This window comes from Crocuta crocuta, unplaced genomic scaffold (genome assembly GCF_008692635.1).
Source record: "Crocuta crocuta isolate KB4526 unplaced genomic scaffold, BGI_CrCroc_1.0 scaffold417, whole genome shotgun sequence".
Lineage (NCBI taxonomy): Eukaryota > Metazoa > Chordata > Mammalia > Carnivora > Hyaenidae > Crocuta > Crocuta crocuta.
Window position 1 is genome coordinate 1,908,596 of NW_027536463.1, and position 20,429 is coordinate 1,929,024.

The 20,429-nt window shown below is 36.5% G+C and overlaps 1 protein-coding gene across 5 annotated transcripts in view; it reads right to left on the reverse strand.

The window, feature by feature from the left end:
- Positions 1 to 20,429, reverse strand: part of CD36 (CD36 molecule (CD36 blood group)) — a 182,960-nt gene that overhangs the window by 109,271 nt on the left and 53,260 nt on the right. Inside the window, exon 1 of one of the 5 annotated variants that reach the window (XM_077748503.1) lies at positions 18,913 to 18,930. The exons of the other annotated variants lie outside the window; for them this stretch is intronic. The gene's annotated coding sequence lies outside the window, so the exon portion shown is untranslated. Of the gene's footprint in view, positions 1 to 18,912; positions 18,931 to 20,429 lie in introns of those variants that run through there. 5 annotated transcript variants of the gene reach the window in all.

The window sequence follows — 20,429 nt, forward strand, 5'->3', positions numbered from 1 at the left end:
AGCCCACTTGGGGTTCTGTTTCCCTCTCTCTGTCTTTTCCCACTCTCTCTCTCCTCCTCCTTCTTTTCTCTCTCTCTCTCTCTCTCAAAATAAATAAACAAACTTAAAAAAGTAAAATAGGCAAATCTTAATCATGTGTCTTGATATTAGTGCCTTAAGGCTTGGTTTTAGTTGCAGAATGGGCTCTTTTTATTTCATAGGTAGACTCATGTTTTATCACTACGCTGCTTAATTCAAAACAAGGTAAAAGGGACAGATAGAATGTAATCTTTGCTCAGTTATTGATAGCAAAGGAAAGTGGCCAGAGAGGACTGTGTGATGAGATGATGGGAGCATAAGATATGCAAGTAGGAAGGTCTGCAGAGCTGAGATTATAGCACAGAGAAGGAAAACACGGAAAATGCTACTATATACTTTGTCTGCAGTCAAGTTTTCTTGGGTTGCTACTCAATGTTCAAAACTGGGAGCGTCCCAGGCCCAAAATCAGTAAACATTTTTTAAAGGTCTGTATGAGTAAGGAATGGAGAAAGAAGTCAAACTGTCACTATATTCAGATGATATGATATTATATACAGAAAATCCTAAAAACTCCATCAAAAATCTGTTAGGACTAATACAAGTACAGTAAAGTTGCAGGACATGCAATCAATAGGCAAAAATCTGTTGCATTTCTATACATTAATAACAAAATGTTGAAAAGCAATATTAAGAAAACAATTCCATTTATAACTGCATCAAAAAGAATAAATTCCTTGAATACATTTTACCAAGGAGGTAAAAGATTTGCATATTGAAGAGATCATTATGAAAGAAATTGAAAAAGACACAAATGAATAAAAAGATATTCTGTGCTCATAAATTAGAAGAGTTACTATTATTAAAACATCCATACTGAACGCAATCTACAGAGCCAATGGAATCCCTATCAAAATTCCAATGGCATTTTTCAAAGAGAACAAATAATCTTAAAATTTCCATGCAGTAACAAAAATCTCCAAATAGACAAAGCAACATTAAGAAAGATGAACCATGACAGACTCTTGAATGCCGAGAACAAACTGAGGGCAGATGGGGTGGCGGGGGAGGGGAAGGCGGGAGATGGACATGGAGGAGGGCACTTGTGGGGATGAGCACTGGTGTTATAGGGAAATCAACTTGACAATAAACTATTTAAAATAAATAAATAAACATTAAAAACATTTTAAAAAATAAAGTAAAATACAATGTAAAAAAAAAAAAAAAAAGAAAAGATGAACAGACAGAGGAAGGACAACAGAGAATGTGCTAAGCGATTACAAACAGTGCTGGTAAAACAAAACCACAATGATGATATTCTGAAGAGCATTTTTTTCCATTTCCCTTGGGAATCAAGCTTATTCAGCTAGAGGAGTGAGCAGGCTTAACTAATTCTGCCAATAAGAGGCTATCATAAGAGTGGGAATGAGCATCCCAGCGGTGACCAAGTTTAGGTGCCCTCCCCAGGGGCACTTCCCAGGTGGCCTGGGCTCTGTGGCCACAGGATGCACATCTGCCCCAGGAGCCGGCCCCAGGACAGGGTCCATGGGCTCTGGGTGAGGTCTGTGCCCGGCTGCTGACTCGGTGGGTGGATCTGGTGCAGGGGACTGCGTGCCGTTGGTGGGGCTGCCTGTGTGCACTGGGTGTCTCAGTAGGGTAAGCCTCTGACTCTTGATCAGGCCATGATCTCTTGGTTCATGAGTTCAAACACCATGTTGGGCTTTGCAATAACAGTGTGGAGCTGCTTGGGATTCTTTCTCTCCCTCTCTCTATGCTCCTCCCCCCTGCTTATGTTCTCTCCCCCTCAAAATAAATAAATAAACATTAAAAAAGGAAAGAAGAGCAAAATTGGAGGCATCATGCTACCTCACTTCAGACTATATTGTAAAGCCATAGTAATTAAAACAGTATGGCATTGGCATTAAAACAGGCATGCAGATCAATGGAACAAAATAAAAAACCCATAAACTCTTATATACACGGTCAGTTAATTTACAACAAAGGAGCCAAGAATATACAATGGGGAAAGGACAGTCTCTCAATAAATTGTGCTGGAAAAACTGTACAGCTGCGTGTAAAAGAATGAAACTTGACCCCTACTTATCCCATTGGACTTCATATTAACCCCAAACAGACTTAAGATTTGAATATAAGACCTGAAACCATAAAACTCCTAGAAGAAACATAGGTGGTAAGCTCCTTAACATTAGTCTTGGTAATGAGTGGTTTTTTCTTTTAATTTTTAATTTTATATATTTTGAAAGAGAGAGAAAGTGAGCAGAAGTGAGGTAGGGATAAGGGGGAGGGAGTAAAAACTCCAAGCAGGCTCCTCACTGTCAGTGCAGGGTCTGACGTGCAGCTGAAACTCACAAACTGTGAGATCATGACCTGAGCCAAGATGGAGTCAGATGCCTAACTGATGAACTACCCAGGGGCCCCAGTGATCAGTTTTTGAATCTTACATCAAAAGCACAAGCAACAAAAGCAAAAGTAAACATGTGAGACTATATCAAGCTACAAAGATTCTGCATAGCAAAGGAAACTATCAACAAGATTACAAGGCAAACTATTTTCAAAAATATTTGCAAATTCTAGATCTGATAAGGAGATAATATTAACAATATATAAAGAACTCATAAGACTCAATAGCCAGTAAAAACCCCAAATAATCCAATTAAAAAGTGGACAAGAAGACCGGAATGTACAATTATCTAAAAAAGATATACATGGGAAACAGACATGTGAAAATATGTTCAACATCAATAATCATCAGGGAAATGCAATTCAAAACCACAATGAGAAATGAATCAAAACCATACCTGTTAGAATGGTTATTATCAAAAAGACAAGACATAGTGTTGGTATGGATGTGGAAAGAAGGGAACACTTTGCACGTTTCAAATGCAAATTGGTGGCTCTACTATGGAATGTATGGCCGTTCCTTAAAAAATTAAAAAGGGAACAACCATATGATCCAGCAATTCTACTTTGAGTATTTATCTGAAGAAAACAAAAACATAACTTCAAAAGGTTATATGTGTTATTTATAATAGCTGAGATAAGGAAGCAACCTCAGTGTCTATTGATTGATGAATAGATAAAAAATTTATATATAGATATATTAGAGTATATATTATATAGAGAGTGTATATGTGTCCATATTTCTGTATATATAATATACAAATTATAGTATACACACAATGGGATATTATTTAGCATAAAAAAGAATGAAATCTTGCCATTTACTACAAGAGAATTATGCTAAGTCAAATCGGACAAAGAAAAACAAATACCATATGATCTCTCTTGTATGTGGACTCTTAAAATCAAAAACAATAGCTCATAGGTACAAAGAAAAGACTGGTCGTTGCCACAAGTGGGAGAAGTGGTGGGAATCCAAAGGTAAAAGAACAATAACATCAAAACAAAAAAGAAAAGAAAAAGAAAAAAGAGAAATAGTGGGTTTTAAGGAGAAATGTTAAGTTCCACTTTGGAGATTTTGCATCTGGAGAGCCTGTGGGCTATGGAGACACCTGATAGGCACTAGAATATATACTTCTGGACTTAGGAGATGTGTTTGAATTATAGGTAGATTGAGAAGCATCCACATATAATTGAAGCCAAAGGAGAAGGTGAGATGTGTCAGGGAAAATGGAGAGCAAGAGGAAGTAAAAGGCCAGAACCCTTCATGTGTGGGCAGAGAAAGAGGGACCTGCAGAAGAGACTGAGATGGAAAATCCTCAGGAGGAGTAAGAAGAAGAAAACAAGTGGAGTCTGAGGTCACAAAAGCTGGTGGAAGTGTATTTCTCAACAAGGGGAGAGAGCAAGTACAGTAAGAATTGAGAAATGTGAGATTAGGGTTATAGCTGACCTCGATCACAGGCATTCCTGGGGGTGGAAGTCAGACTGGAGAGGGATAAGAATTGGGAGGGGAAGGCCAAGTGCAGGGAACTTTCCTAGGAAATTTGACTGCCGGAGGGAGATAAAACAGTGAAGAACCTAAGGATTCGAGGGGATGAAGTGGAGGGGTGGCGAGACAAAGCATGGTGAACTGCTTACTGGCAAGGAGTCTGCAGAAGGACAGAGATTGAAGCTATAGGAGTTTAAGGAAAGTAACCCATTCAACAATTAGTTGAGAGTCTCTTATGTGCCAGATCAATCCACCCACCCTCTATTGAGAACACAGGTGTCAACTACACATATGACAAGTTAACCTGAGGCTTCATCACCAAGGAAAGCAATTCTTAAGGTTGTTTTCCTAAAAGTTCTTATTCCAACCTCTCACCTCCGTTTTGCCCATCCCCACTCCTCCACATACCTGAATACCTGGCAGGAGTTCATACAAAAGAAAAAAGAGAAAGAAAGAAAAAAAAAAAAAAGAAGCCAAATTCCTTACAGTCTTTCTTACCTGGAATTCCCCAATAGAATCAAGCCCTAATACCCTCAGTTATCTATTGTGGGCAATAAAGTAACTTCTCTCCTATGCATCTAGAATGGCATTTCTTATGCACTATGCAAAGAGGTTCATTCTGTGAATGAGATGAAGAACCTGGCTGATGATGGTTGCAATGAAGGAGGGCCCTATCCTACTTAAAGAGGAAACACCCCAGAAGCAGCTGCTAGGAATTTTCCAAACACGACATGACTTTTCATGGTTGGTGTGAGCTGGTGAAATTTTCAGGTAAGCTACAGGGTGAGACCACTCTAGTGCTGTAAGAATCATGCTCCATAAATTCCATTCTTCTCTTACCCTTGAAAGCCTGGACCTCATTTGGGTGAGATAAAAAAGCCCAGCTGGCTTACTCTGGGAAGATATCATCAGGAGGTCTTGATATAGGTGTGGTGAAAGGAAGGGAATGGTTAGGAAGATGATATGGCACTGCTGGAGAATAGGAGTCAGTGGCCTGCTGTAATTACCAATAACAAATAGAAACTTTATATAGCTTCCTTTAGGTCAGCCTTGCTCATGTTTAGTTCACATATATTCTGAGGACAGATGGCGCTCTGAAGCCTAAGACTGAGAGTTTGAGTAAGGTAAAGGTACTTAGAAGGAAAATTAAGAAAAGTAGGCTCCTAAAAGGGGTTGTCAAACATTATTCTGGTACTCAAGCTTATCATTCTAGTTCTTGAGTTGTTGACAGGCACCACTTTGCACATGTGTCACACTGCGCTGGGGTAACATCCCCACATGGGATAAAATGCACATATTTCAGCTTTCTAGTGTTAGTGGAGATGCTGACTGTGGTGACAGTATGTGGGCGCACAGGAATGGGAAACAAATGTTGTTTGAGAGGACATAAGGTTTATTAGTGGAGGGAAGTAACTAGACAAATTATTGAGGTATGTATATGTGACATCTCCATTTTTCCTTCCCTTATTTCTAAACTAATTGCTATGCCATTTGAGTGATCTTACCATGAATATTCTTGAAGAGCATCACATAGAGGTCCTTTGAACTTGACTCCACATTAAGGATTTTTTCAAGTGTCCTAATTCATTAAACATATTATGCTTGATATCATGGAAAGGAAGGAAGAGAAGTGACTTCAGTAAAGGGTAGATGGATAGGACTCCGGAAGTTCAAAAAAGAGACTGCCAGCTTCATTGCAATATCTTGGGGAAGGGGTAGGATCTCAGTGGCTGTGAGCTGTGCCTAGGGAAGTATCTCTAAGTATCTCCAGGACGTTTGCCTTCTACAAAGACTCTTGTATTCCAAACTTCAAAAAGAAGCATAGAAACTCAGGGCACTATGAGACTTGGTCATTAGATATTTTAGTGAAAATCAGAACAGGAAACAAGAGCAGCCTGTGGAGCTTTAGTGTAGGTGAAACCTCTAGGACTTACCCATGACTTTGACAAGAAGGAGGGGAACATAATAACAGAGATTGAATTACCTCCCAATCACTGGGTATGCAGAATCTGAGTTGATAAAAAGAACCATATTAATATGACATACTTCTCACCCTTTCATTTGTGGCTATAAAGCCATCTCCATTGCAAGCCATACCTACAAATATTGAAGGTCACTACCATGAACGCTATTTCTGCTAACTCCTACCAAGAGGTTAGGGTGAATGAAATGTAATGAAATGTTCATCAGTTACTCACAACTCAAATGCTTCTGCTGTATCACCCCTTTGTACTCAGTCTTCTTTCCTCAGTGAAATAAAGACTCCTCATCACACATGGTCACTGGCCCTGTCTCTTGATTATGGGGTCTCAGCTCCTCAGTTTCATGTTTCTAATGTCTAATCACTTCTTTATACTTTCCTGAATTTTCCTATTTTCTTAAGTCTTTATGCTCTTCTCTCCTTATAGTCTAAGCTCATCTGCCAGGATTTCAGTTTCATATTTTACTTTACATCCACAAAGAGTACTAATCCTGATCTTCAATCTCTCCAGCTTTTTCTGTTGTTTTGCTCTTGATGTAGTCTTATCTTGGTACTGATACAGCACACTGCCTGTCTAGTACTCAAAACTTTGAAACTAAAACTAAATACCCATTCTTCCTAACATTCAAATACTCCATAATGTAATATGGCGATGTTTTTAGCTTAAAAGGTAACTGTATTAACCAAAATACTTTAAAGTTATAAAGGAAACAGTAATGATGGCATGGATTTTGTAGTTGATTTTTTCCTTTTTTTTTTTTTTTGGTTTATTTGTTTTAAAACAAAGTTCATTCCCCTAATCATTTTGTGTAAACTATCACATCTCTTTCTGCCTACTAATAGGCTCCTGGTAAAGCTCAAATTAATTTATGTCACCAATGTCTTGTTATTTCTAAAAAAAATAGGATGATATTGAAATGTTAGTGAGCCTTGAAAATTAATGCTTTATAAAGGAATTCCTTTATGGCCTCTATTAACCATATTCATGGCCCTACCTTTGTAGTTTGGCTTCTATGTTAAATAAAATTTGAAGAACTTTAGAGTAGACCAAGAGAAATAACTAAAAAATGACTAGCAGAATAATGGTATTTAGAGAAGTAAACAAAATTGTTGGCATAAAGAATGTAATAAAGAATATATGGTACTTAGAGAAGTAAACAAAATAGTTGGCATAGAGATATAGTAAATAATATATTTCAGTGGAAGCATTCACTGGACATGTGGTTTGTTAATCTAAATAGATTTGTTTTACCTATAAACATTGCTAAAAAATACTCTAAAGCATTGAACATGGTCTTGATAATTTTTTTTAATTCAGAGAAAGTCATCTGCCTTAATAAGACATGATAATCCAACAGGGAAATAATTTTAAGGGTCCAAAACCTTGCCTAACTGAACTGAAGAGGCTCTGTTTCTATTTTTCACACAGACAGCACAACAGGTGCTAGTGTGCTCAGCTCATGAGTAGTTAACTATTGCCCACACACCAAAACAATGTTCCGAAACAGTTATGCAGAACTAAGCCCATCTCCAAGTAATACTAAAGTGTGACCATATGATTAATGATGATTCACTACCCTTTTATAAAAGGCCACTATTATTATGACATAACACACGTGGTACAACGGGAATAACAATACTTTGGAGACTATGTATATGATTCTTTCCAGCTTACAAATGAAGTGAATGGGATACCCTGGGATTTAGGAACTTGCCCAAATTCATATGGTTATTTAAAATGTCCTCATTTCTAATATAGTTTGTCCAACTCCAATGCAGGACATTGATAAATTCAAGATGCTTGTATGTAATAGAAAACCACAGATAGTTGCAGAGTGATCATCACAAATAAAATTTGAACAGATTTCGAATTTTAAAAGTTGAGTGTCATTTTTTTAAATTAGTCAAAAAGTGCTCATCAGCCTAGAAATGTTATGAAGCCAATGATTTATTATAATTTTTAGAATGTTTGCTATAAATGTCATAAAAGGTAGTTTCCAAATAAGATTCATTATTGAATTCAGAACTTTTATTTCTTCTGCCTTTTAACACAGGGTTATTTTTGCCAAGCACTCTAGTCACTATTAGGAATCAAATGGTAAGACACACATGGTTCCTACTTTGTAATTGCTCCCAGACTAGCAATTTAGAAGCAATTAAATAGCCAGTGAGAATTCAATATAAAAATATTTTAATGCCTATTATTTTTCAGGCACTATCCTAGGTGCTATAAGCAGCAGTACAGCAGAGAAGGAGGCTGACCAAACACCTGCCCAAACGTTCCTTGGGTTGGGGGGAGGAGAAAGAGAAAGAAAGAGACAAAGACAGAGACAGAAGTGAAATACAGAAAACTATATATCCAAAAATACAAATAGTTCTGTATGATGTCACAAAATGACAAGTACTGTGAAGAGAATAAGTTAGGATAAAGGGAAGAGAATGCCAGGAGGTGAGGAAGAGCATGGCTGTTTTGGAAGGCCTCTCTGAGGTGCCACATTGAAGCAAAGATCTGGGAAACCATTCCAGGCAGAGCTACCATAAGCATAAAGGCCCAAAGGATGGACGTATTAGAGAAACAACAAAGCCAATATTGCAGGGATGGAGTAAAGGAAGAGGAGACGATTCATAGAAGAGAAGGTGGGAGGAGGCCAGGTCAAATTAAGCAAGGTTTATAGGTCATGGTAGGAGTTTTGATTATATTCTATGTGTGTTGGGAAGCCATTTCAAAATAGGGAAGTGTAGGGGAAAGAGTAGAAACAAAGGGATTAGTTAGGAGATTAGTGTAGGAGGCACTGGGTATAGGGTTGACCTGACAGAGGGTGGTTTTAGTGAAGTTATTGAGAAAAGGCTGCATTATATATATGTATATAGACACACACATGACTACACACACAGAATAATATGTATATATACATACAATATGGGTTTGAACTACATGGGACCACTTATATGTGGATTTTTTTCAATGAATACAATATGGCATAAATACAGTAACTCTTTTTTCTCTATGATTTTCCTAATACACTTTTTCCCCAACTTTATTGTAAGAATACAGTATATAACACATACAACATGCAAAATATGTATTAATTGAAAATTAAGGCCTCTGGTCAAGAGTAGGCTATTGAGTTATGTTCTTGGGGAGTCAAAAGGTATCATCCATGGGTTTTCCATTGAGCAGGGGGTTTGTGCCCTTAACCCTGTGCTGTTCAAAGGTCAACTTCTTATACATATATATAAGTAAAGCATAGTCGCTGATGAATTGACTGGATGTTGGATGTAAGGAACAGGAAACATTATGGTGAATCCTGTATATTTGCCTCTGAAAGGCTGTTTAACTCAACCTTGGTGAACAAGTAAGCTTTCTTGAAGAGAGTAATGTTCTACCATTTTTATTAGGTCAAAATATGCAAAACCTCTAATAGATATATCCCTCAAATACATAACTACATATTTCTCAAATACATCGGCTAAAATGGCTATTTTTTAGCTTATTTCTTCAACAGCAATTGGAATAAAAGCTTATAAAGCATTTCTGTTGATTTACTAATCTTGGAAGAATTTCATTATTAATGAAGGGTACAGGATGTTTCTGTGTTATCTTTCAAATTTCATGTATAGATGGAAACAGTAACGATACAAAGGAGAAGGGCAGTTTGTGTAGACAATGTTTCATTGAAACCAACTAAGACAGCATAGTTAAGTGAGAAGGAGGGTAAAGATTTATAAAGGAGAGGAAAAAAAATAATGATAAAATGTTCAAGTTGGAAGGAACTTAGAAGTCATTTTGTTCAATCACTATTTTACAGATGGGAAAGTAAGTATCAGAAATACTAGGTAACAAAGTAATTTTGTAAGAAAATTTTTATCTTCCCTGTTCACATACATATATCATTTTGCCTTCTATCTCATTCTTGACTTTTTAAAAAATTTGTTTAAATGTTTATTTAATTTGGAGAGAGAGAGACAGAGACAGAGAGTGAACAGAGGAGGGGCAGAGAGAGATGGAGACACAGAATCCAAAGCAGGCTCCAGGCTCTGAGCTATCAGCACAGAGCCTGACACAGGGCTCGAACTCACAGACTGAGAGATCATGACCTGAGTGAAGTCGGTCGCCTAATCGACTGAGCCACCCAGGTGCCCCTCATTCTTGATTTTTAAAGAAAATACATGCTTTTTAAACTCAAGAAGTATTACTCTCTTTGTTACATGAAACTCATATATTTACCTCTTTTCCTCCTAAACTTCACTCAAATAATAGTAAAAACCTAATAAATATATAAACCTAGTTAAATGAATGCAGGAGAACTTGAAGTGTACAAGAGATTCCAACAGTTTTCTGGAAAAGGGTAAAGGGATCAGAAATTATTAAAAAGATAAGGTAAAAACAAGGAAGTCGTGGCCTAAAATACATACAGAAATGGCTGTTGTGGAGCAGACAGATGAGCCAACATACGTGAGGGACATCTTCATCTCATCAATAGAAAACATTTTGAATTGATAACTTAAAAAGTAGCAATATAGCTATTAGTTACTAGTTACTATTTAGAAATGTGGAATTCCTAACAATAACTAATATTCTACATGTCAAACAGTGTTCTAAGATACTTTAATGTATTACAACTTGTAAACCTGACACCCGCATCTCCATTTTATACATAAGAAAATGGAGGCATAGAAATCCAAGCCCAGAGTCATCCAGCTAGTAAGTGGTGAAGTCAGGATTTAAACCCCGTACTCTAGCTCCGGGCTCCACACATGAAGCCACTATGTTGCACTAACTGTACATACAATTGCAGAAGGAACTACTACAAGAATTAAAACTAGAAAGAGTTAAAAGAGGTTATTTCAGAGAAACAGATCAGGAGATAGGCAGAAATGGGACACAGATTGTACCTTTTCTTTTTAGAGGTTCTGTATGGTCTAATTTTTAAAATTTTTCCAATATTCCTTAAACCAGCAAATACAATTTTAAAAAGATAGAAACCAAAGGGCTGAATGGTACGGCATGATATCAGTTGAACAACAGTGAATAATATGAATATATTTTGATTAGCCTAATAGAGCACATGAAACATTTCTTCTGGTTTTCAGTTTCCATGCTAGAATTAAAAACAAACAAAACAAACAAAAAGACCCAAAAACTTTTACATAAATATAAAATGATCCTTCATGCATCAAGAGACTCATTTTTGAACTTCAAGGACTTCTATGACCACCCTCTGTAAAATTTAGAAGTGTGCTTAGAACGAAAAGCTGGGGCTAAAGAACCATAACTTAAAAATCACTTGAATGCTGAGAACAAACTGAGGGCTGAGGGCTGATGGGTTGGGGGGAGGGGAAGGGGGGTGATGGGCATGGAGGAGGGCACTTGTTGGGATGAGCACTGGGTGTTATATGGAAACCAACTTGACAATAAACTATTAAAAAAAACTTTTTTTAAATAAATTTTTAAAAAATCACAGAATACAATCCAAGCTCTCAGTAACATTTATCTCTTTTCCCACATAAACTTAGATTCTAAGAAAGAAATTCAGGAAGAAGTCCATTATATAAGATAGCCAATGCCAGGAATTGAGGATTTTACTGTGTGAAGGGTACAGAGTCCTACAGAGACCATAATTAGATAATAATAAAAGTAATGAATTAAAATGCATATTATTATGATNTTAAAAAACTGGCAGAATAAAATCAAAACAGAAATTTTTTAAACATTTTTTTAAAATTTTATATATGTATTTTTGAAAGAGAGAAAGAGACAGAGCACAAGTAGGGGAGGAGCAGAGAGAGTGAGGCACAGAATCCCAAATAGGCTTCAGGCTTTTAGCTATCAGCACAGAGCCCAACACGAGGCTCGAACCCACGAACCGTGAGATCATGACCTGAGCCAAAGCTGGATGCTTAACCAAATGAGCTACCCAGGCACCCCAAAACAGAACTTTGAAAGTGATGGTTTAAAACAAAGAGAAGCTGGGGCACCTAGGTGGCTGAGTCAGTTAAGCGCCCAACTTCGGCTCAGGTCATGATCTCATGGTTCGTGGGTTCGAGCCTCGCAGAGAGCTCTGTGCTGACAGCTAGCTCAGAGCCTGGAGCCTGTTTCAGATTCTGTGTCTTCCCCTTTCTCTGACCCTTCTCTTCTCATGCTCTCTCTCTCTCTATTTCTCAGAAATAAAGAGAATCTGAGGTGGCTCAGTCCATTGAGAGTCCAATTTTGGCTCAGGTCATGCTCTTGCGGTTCAGGCCAGTCTTGGGCTCTGTGGTGACAGCTCAGAGCCTGCAGCCTGCTTCAGATTCTGGGTCTCCCTCTCTCTCTTCCTCACCCTCGCTTGTGCTCTCTCTCTCTCTCTCAAAAATGAATAAATGTTAAAAAGAAATTAAAACAGAGAGAAGCTTAATTGATGCTACCAGGTTTTAACCCAATAGAGCAAAAATCAGCTGTGGAGTTTGTTGAAAATTCAGATGATTGGACCTACTGCTTGGAAATTCTGTCTGTTTGGCTAAATATGTAGCAGAGATAATGGCAATAAGTAAACAAACAAATAAATAAATGAAAGCAACGCTTAAAAAATGTGTCCATAGCCAGATTTTAAAAACACTGACCTAGTTAACAGAGAATCTATGTTTAGGATAGATTATTTCCATTTGAAATAATATGGTGATTCAGCTGGAAATAATCTATCCTAAACATGGGAAAAATGCCGTATCTAGCCAAAAAATGTTAAGGATAGTCAGGGTCAGGAAGTCATTTTGTTTTTGTTGTTCCCATCAAAAACAAGAGAAATAATGCACCAAACAGGATAAATGGATTAGACATTAAGGAGTATTTTGGACATATTTTCTGAAACAAAATAAAAATATGTGGTTAACATGGGTTTTCTACCATCACAATGTAGTCAGATTAAAATATGCCCACAAATTATTTTATACTCTTCCTTTTAAGAAATAAATATATATGAAATCTGACATTGATATCAGGCCATAAAAGCAAGCATGACTTCCCAGTTAAACTGTGGGCTAAAATACACTGTGTAATAAAGAGGGTCTAGGACCTAACCTCTATGGTTATTTCCTTCACACCCCAGTGCCTAACTGGGATAGTTACATTCTGTAGCTGGAAAAACCCTATACTGATTCCTTGACCTTGAGGGTAAGAATCATTAATGTAGTGTAAAGAAAAAACTAAGTGAAAGCCCTTGAAATTTCTTATTCATGTAACTTCAAAAGCAATACCATATTCTGGGTAGAATTTCAAGGACTGGTGCCATCCTTAAAGATTTAAGGATATAGGTATAGTAGTTCCCATTATATTTTCATTTATTTCTTTTGAATGGCTCTTGAAAAACGATACAGATGTCAATAGAATACCATAAACTTAACCAAGTGGTTCTAATTGCAGCTGCATTCTAGATGTGTTTTTCTTAGTTGGACACATCAATATAGAACACAACAGTATGTATCTATTGATCTGGTGATATATCTGTCAATCTGACAAACACATATTTTTCAATCCCATCAATAAAGCTAATTGAAAAAAAAATCAGCTTGCCTTTACACAAGAAGGGCAACAATAAACTTTTACAGTCATGGTCCAAAGTCATGTTAAATTGTCTGCTGTCTCTGTCATAATAGTACACAACAGGATGCTTGTTCATCTTCATAGGCTACAGAATGTCCCTGGTTTCAGAGAGAGAGAAAGAATATAATATCTTGCAAATTGGAACTGGTGTATAAAGCACAAGTACTCTGTTTGGCCAAGTGAGACACATTTGGGTAAAAGAGTGGAAGATAAACCCACAAAAATAAATGGGCTCATCAAAGAGGGTCTTAGGAGTCTAACGGTATTGATTTTTAGGATATCTTCTTTTTTTTTTTTTAATGTCTTATTTATTTCTAGGAGAGAGAGAGAGAGAGACAGCATGAGCAGGGGAGGGTCAGAGAGAGAGGGAGTGACAGACTCTGAAACAGGCTCCAGGCTCTGAGCTGGCAGTCAGCACAGAGCCCGACGCGGGGCTCGAACCCACGAACCGCGAGATCATGACCCGGACGAAAGTCGGACGCTTAACCGACTAAGCCACCCGGGCGCCCCTAGGATACCTTCTTTAAGGTAGAGGGTAGGTTATTAGACCTTGAACTTGCTACCTCTAAGGAAGCAGTACCCAGTTCGGTCAGTCTGTTTGGATTCTGGAAACAGCTTACATGACATTTGAGAATAACTGCTTTTTATCAGGTGACTCACAGGCTGCCGGTTTTGAGTAGAGTCCAGAACATGAAAGAACTCGAGGATGTCCAGGCTAAGAGCTGAGAAACCTGCTAAGAGTTTTCACAGCCTAAGGACTTAACTGGAGGTCAATTTTAGGACTCCAAACAGACAAAACAAACAGAGGTCAAAATAATTCCAATTTCATATAATGATACATTTGTGTTCTATATAATACTCAGTTTTGTTCTTGTGTAGGTGCTGGTAATAGGAATACAATTAAACATTTTATTATAAGTGAAGTATGCTCTGGTTCATGAAAAAAAGGGAGTACATTATATTTGTTCATTTGGTCTTTTAAAATCTTCATAAATACACACTGATTAAAAGTGTAGTCTCTTAAGGTAAATATACATGCATTCAAATTTTATACTACTACTAACTATGTGACATACACGTTCATCTTCCTAATGGTACAATGTTTGTAGAAATTTATAATTTATGGAATCATGTGATGATTAAAGAGAAAATGGCAGTACCTAGCCTGTGTCCAGACTATAATAAATATTTAATTTATATTAACTAGTTATCATTACCAGTATCAATCTCTCCCTTGCATATATGTGTACACATAAATATATATTATATATATTATTTTATATTTTTAGATATATATCATTTACACATACATATATGAGATTTTGTTCATTGTTTTTATTAACATATACATAAAACTGAAAAGGAAATATTTTAGCATAATGTGGGATGGTCATTCAAATTCACCATTTGTACTTTTATTCATTTAATAAATAATTGTGTTGTGTACCTACATGCTAAGTTCTAATCTAAGACTAAGAATAAATGAGACCTGATTTCCAGCTAAAAGGAGCCTACATTGCCATAGAGCAAGAACGATACCTAGATCTATAAACATCCACATATTTTCATCTTTCTTTCTTTTTTTTTTTTAATTTTTTTAATGTTTTATTTATTTCTATGAGAGAGAGAGACAGCATGAGCAGGGGAGGGTCAGAGAGAGAAGGAGTCACAGACTCTGAAACAGGCTCCAGGCTCTGAGCTGGCAGTCAGCACAGAGCCCGATGCGGGGCTCGAACCACGAGCCGCGAGATCATGACCTGAGTGAAAGTTGGACGCTTAACCGACTAAGCCACCCAGGCGCCCCTTCATCTTTCTTTCTAACTGCTTTTGCTTTTACCCTCTTAAAGAATGCTAGGGATGCACAGAAAACGTAGGTGCGGCAGTCTGAGGTTGGTTATCAACAACTCAGCCATCCTTTTCTGCTTAGCTGCAGAGTTTGTGCAAGTAACACACCAACAACGCATGTCACCTGAATTAATGCTCTATATCATTTCAGATACATATTTGAGCCAAAGAACCCACTAGTATTAATATCGTTTTACATATAGTTAAAACCCTCTCTTACTAGGAAATAATAATTGAATATCTGTACATGGTTGCAACCACCTCACAACCTAAATAAAATGCCAAGCAGTACCTAGTCCACCAAGTGTTCAGTGCCACATTCAAAGGAACATATGCCAGGAAATACAATAATTTAAACCAATGTCAACCTTAACTACCTCTCCAACACATCAAAAGAAGATTGTGTTCCTGGAACTGAGGTGACATTCCTTAGTAAGTCATTTTCCTTCTTGTTTATGCTTTTCCTCCTCCCATATCAAAATCCTTCCCAGATTATGTAGTCCCTTCTTCAATTATTTATTGTACTTTATCTATCTATTTATATTTATTTATTATACATTAGATATCATATAGGGAAATAATTTGTAACAATCCAAAGCCCTACAAGGACTAGGTAAATGCTTAGTAGTTTAGTCTGAAGAAACACATATGTTTCTAGTCCTCACAATTTTCCTGGAAATCAAATTTGGCTACTTAATAGCCAAAGATGGTGCTCCATATAAAACTCATTACTGATTCCAGAAACATTTTTTTATTGAAGGGTTTCTAATGATTTTTAATTTTATGCATTTCTTAGTAGTAATTATTTGATAATAATTATATAAATAATCCTCATATTGGCTCCAATTTATCTCAAATGTCCACTGTCTTTTAAATCTGATAGAGTATTACAAATTTATAGGAGGAATCCAATGGAGTTCAACTAAGAATCAGACTTGAAATCTTATGAAACTCAAGTGTCTGTGTTACTTTTGTATTATCCAGAAGTATACTCTATAAATTTTGAGGAATTTACACAGAACTTAAGTCCTTTACCCAGGAGCTTACTCCTCTGTGGAGACTTTTCATTCATAAAAACTTATAAGACAGTTAAAGCATTTAGTTACAGGCTTAGAAAAAAGAATGATAAAGGCTCTTTTGCCTCTCTTAACCACTGTTTTCACAATATGGTCTTGACTTTAATACTTGAACTACATTTAACTTGGGGTTTCAGTCTGTAAAACTAGAATTCACTCAACAAATACCACATTTTGTGTTCCAGGCACTGTTCATGAGCTAGAAGATAACTAAAATTTATTTAGTATTTTCTACATTTACTCTGTATTACTCTATATTTATTCATTTACTCTATACAACCATTTTTGAGGCAGATACTCATGTCTTTATTTCATAGATGAGAACAAATTTCAGAGAGATTGAGGAATTTTCCATGGATATATAGCTGGGTATATGACAGATGGATTAAATTCTAGATTACATCTGATTTTCAAGCTCTTTTCAAGTATATAAAATACTTTCATAGAAGGACAGAATATTAACAATAATCATGTGGCTAAAAATAACAATTCAACATATCTAAGGTGGTGAAGAGCAGGTAGGTAAAGAGAAATAGCAGGTGTTTGCACATTGATGATATTTATTACTTTTATACAATAGGAAAAAAGAATGGGGAAGAAATATAAGAGGAATCAAAACCAGTATATTAATATCTGGTAGGATAAGACTATGCTTCATATGGCAGAAATTCTAGAGTACTCATAATTCAAACAAGTTTATTCTTTCTTTCACGTCACAGTGGCAGGGATCCAAGCTACTTCTCTTACTATTCTCTGTTGTGACTTCCGTTCTCACGGTCCAGAAGATAAATCTTCCAGAATTCCTGCTGAAGCCACAGCCTCTGCATTCCCTCTATCAGGCACAAGGTGTAGAAATAGAGCATTACTTTGTTCTCTAAGATCATTTCCTGGACACCGAACTTAGCATTTCACTTACATCCTACTAGCCAGACTTTTGTCACATGTCTTGCCTGTTTGCAAGAGAAGCTGGAAAATGTATTCTTCCTTCTAAACTTCCAGGTATCAGTTAAAAATTGGAAGGTAATTTATTCTGGAAGGAGAATGGGTATGACAACCAGAGTGTCTGATACAGTATCCAAACCAAACTCATTATTGGCCTCCATGGCTACTTTTTCCTCTTGTCATCATTAATAGTGCCATTTTTTTCTTTCTCTGAGACTCAAAATCTTTCACTGTTAAATGCAGTTTGGGGAAGTAATATAGAAAAAGGAGAGACTGTAAAATCAAACAAGACTGGAGTTGCAACATAGTCTTCTGCTTGTAAGTTCTTTTTATTAATAAAAGTGTTCTAACGCCTTTCTGCCTCAACTTCCTCTTTTTAAAAACAGGAAATACGGTGGCATTTGATCTTGAAGTTCACAAGCACTGTATGCATGCAATCATCTAAAATGTTAAGCAACATACTTTACAGAGAGAGTATTCAGTAAATATTAGCTTATTGTTCTCTTCATTTTCCCTCTTTCTTTCCCTTCAGGATCCAAAATCAGTTGTCATGTCCTTGAAAATTAACCCAAAAATGTATTTGTAACTTCTTCTCCTTTGCCATGAAAAGAAAAGCCCTGTGGAAAGCCCTGCGCTCAGCTTTATTTTATCAGCACTCACATAGCTATCATACCTAGCCTCCTAAACGGACCTCCATGCTTTCATTCTTTCTTTCCTGAAAGCCGTTCAACCCAGCACACTAGAATTTCTTTCCAAGTAGCAACTCTAATGGAAAAGATCTCCACTACCTATAGGAAAAGTTAAGAATGTCATATAACATGTGTAATACAGATAAGAGCATGCAGCATACTGCTGGATGCAAAAGAAGTTAGATCCCTTCTATCCCCACCAACCCTCTACATATACGTGTTCTTGGACTTGGTTTTCATATGATCCAAATATCACTTATAAGATAACCTTGATTTCCTTCTTGTCCCTATGCCCTTATCTCTACGCAACCCCTGAATGACTCTACCCCAGTGCCTTTCCCTATCAAGTTTAACTAAAATTTACACTCCAGCTTTTCGACCATCAATTTCTAAACCTTTGAAGCAAACAGGAAAAAAATGTTAAAATAGTTGAATATAAAGGATTGGGTATATGGGTTTCACTGTATTGTTCTTTCTGATTTCTATTTTTGAAATTTTGGTTATAAATATTTTAAAAACTTCTAAAGGCATCCAATTGGTCTTCCTGAAGAATGAAACCCTCCAAACTGGAAAAACACTTTCTTTCTTTTTAATTTTTTCTTTTCTTTTTTTTCTTTTTTAACACAGTAGATGGGATGTGTGCCTCTTAATTTTTAGCTTGTATTATAGGCAAATGGAGTATATATATATGATTTCTGCTTACTAGATTGTAAGCTCCATGGGAGCTTAGAGCATGCCTCACTCATCTATGCTTATGATACAAACAATTCAAAAACAGTACACTCAGACAATGAACCCTAATATCACAGTCAGTTCAGCACACTGTAACAAAAATGCCATAAGCTGGATGGCTTAAACAACAAACATGTACTACTCACATTTCTGGAGGCTCGAAGTCTGATATTCATGGTTTTAGCTTGGTCAAGTTCCTGGTGTGGCTCCTCCTTCTGGTTTATAGACAGTTCCCTTTTGACAGAGAACAAGTTCTGGCCTCTCCATCTTCTCATAGGTATACTAGTCCCATCACAGGGCCTCATCTAATCCCAATTACCTCCTCCAGGCTTCATCTCCAAATACTATCATATTGGAAATTAAGTTTTCAACATATGAATTTTGGGAGGACACACACATCTAATATCTGGAATATTTAATTGAGCTAAAGAGAGAGTTACCTACTTAGTACATGTTGACTGAGTAGAACTGGCATCATTAAGAATTGGTGAAGAAAAATAAATCATACAGAACAGCATAAGCAAACATAAAACACTATAAAGAAATATTTTTCAAAATGAGAAGCTAGTGAAAACTTTAGAAAAGAAGATTACAAATTTCCCACAGATTATTGACAATTTTTTAGACGACTAAAGACATTCTGGAGATTAGTATCATTCCCTACTAGATCATTTTTTTACATCTCAAAGATATCTATTGAGACTTGAATCTGAGCTTTCAGCCAAGTAAAATCAGAACCAATTTACTCTAGAGCCACACATATCACATATTCAAACATGTGCATGTCTTAAGGCTCTTAGCCATCAGTGGAGATTAAAGATCATAAAATTTGGTAAGTTGAGCAAAATTTAAAAAAAAAAAACTTGTTTAGAGATGTAAAAATTAGCTAAATGAAGAGACACAGATGCATAGAAAAATGACTTCATTTCTAAATATGTAAAAATATATTTGGTCTCATAAATAAAAAGTATCAGTGAGAGATGAACACCTGGAAGGTGCATTCAAATGTTCTACATAGGTTTTCAATGTGCATAAAAAAGTCTTCCTAGGTTACTTCCATAAATGTACACTAAGTGTTTAGTCATTCTCAACAAACAGTCTTAGCTCCTTCAGTTATTCCCACGTTAGATATGCTGGGTCAGCTATCTGATCAACCCGCTGAAGGATTTGTGGCCCAAAGCAGGAACAAAAGAAACCTTACTGTATATGGAGAAGTGTGAGCTTTTGGATATCTCATAAATTATAGATGTAAGTTCTGTGTGCCAATAGATTACTTGGCACATTTAAAGCATGAAATTATTCAGCGTAATCATTTTAGAGTAGTATCTTTAGAAATGTTCATATAAGTAGCCCCTGTTTCCACAGAAACTGCAGGAAAAATTATAGTTAATTTATTCTTGCTGGAAAATTTTATTATCAGGAAAGGTTATCTCTGGGTCATCAGAATGAAGGCTAATGTTGAGAGACAGGAAGAGTCAAGGAAGGTCTGCCTATATTCCTGATTGAAAAGCAGGAAGTAGCTTGGGGACTTTTCCTCTTGATTTTTATCCCAGTAATTACATTTTACAAGTTTTTAATTAAAGAGGCAGAAATGTCTCTTCACCTAGATAGCTGTATCTATATCAAAGATGAAAAATGAAAATTAATTCTCAACCCACCTACC